The sequence below is a fragment of the Argentina silus genome (genome assembly GCF_951799395.1).
Source record: "Argentina silus genome assembly, chromosome: 8".
NCBI lineage: Eukaryota > Metazoa > Chordata > Actinopteri > Argentiniformes > Argentinidae > Argentina > Argentina silus.
This window is the reverse complement of record NC_139662.1, coordinates 20,873,318-20,874,188: the sequence shown is the minus strand read 5'-3', so window position 1 is coordinate 20,874,188 and position 871 is coordinate 20,873,318.

Below are 871 nucleotides of genomic sequence, written 5' to 3'. Positions count from 1 at the left end.
CTCACCTCTGCACGTGACTTCATACCCTGCAAGAAACTGATGTGGACAGCTCACTGTTGATTTGAAACCCAAGACCTGTTACAGCACAATGTTGTAACATGAGAGAATACCAATCAGTGCAATGCTAAATTTGACGGAGAACCAGGTATAACTGTGAATGCACAGCATAATTATACTTTGAGAAATGGCTGATCCAGAACTTTCTCACAGGCACCTGTCTTGTCTGCTGCTTTTGTGCCTGTTTTGTCTGCACCGGTCTTGTCAATAAAAACATAATCTTGTACTCTGAAGATCCACCGTCTGATCTTTCATGATCGATCGCCTCGAGTCCTTCATATCCAGTACCCCAAACAGCTTAATCTTTGGTTTGGAGTTAGGGCCTCCGTCAGACCTGAACACATTGCTATTTACCCCTTTTGTCCATTTAAGATATTGGAGTAAAGGGGTAAAGAATTTAGGCGAGTTTTCTCTAAGCATGAACCCAGACAGAATCAGACCTGCCTGCGCCACAGTGGCTATGTTTTTGAAAAGCATCCAATAAAAACATAGAAACACCCTTACATAAACACCTCAATCCGAGTAGAGTAACCAGAACAGGTTATACCTTTTGACATACCGAATATCGTACAAGGCAAGTAAACCATTTGTTAGTATTATGAGCTCCATCAGAATAAAAGATGGCGACAAACTGGTTGGTGGACGAAATAATCTTTTGACAGATTGATTAATAATCAATAAGACTGATTATTGATTTATACTGTACTGACAAAAAAAAACAGTGGCATTCATTAGCTCGTCTAATTTCGGGATCATATAAACAAACTCATTCGGAAAATGTGCAAGGAAACAGTTCTCACACTCACACTTACAC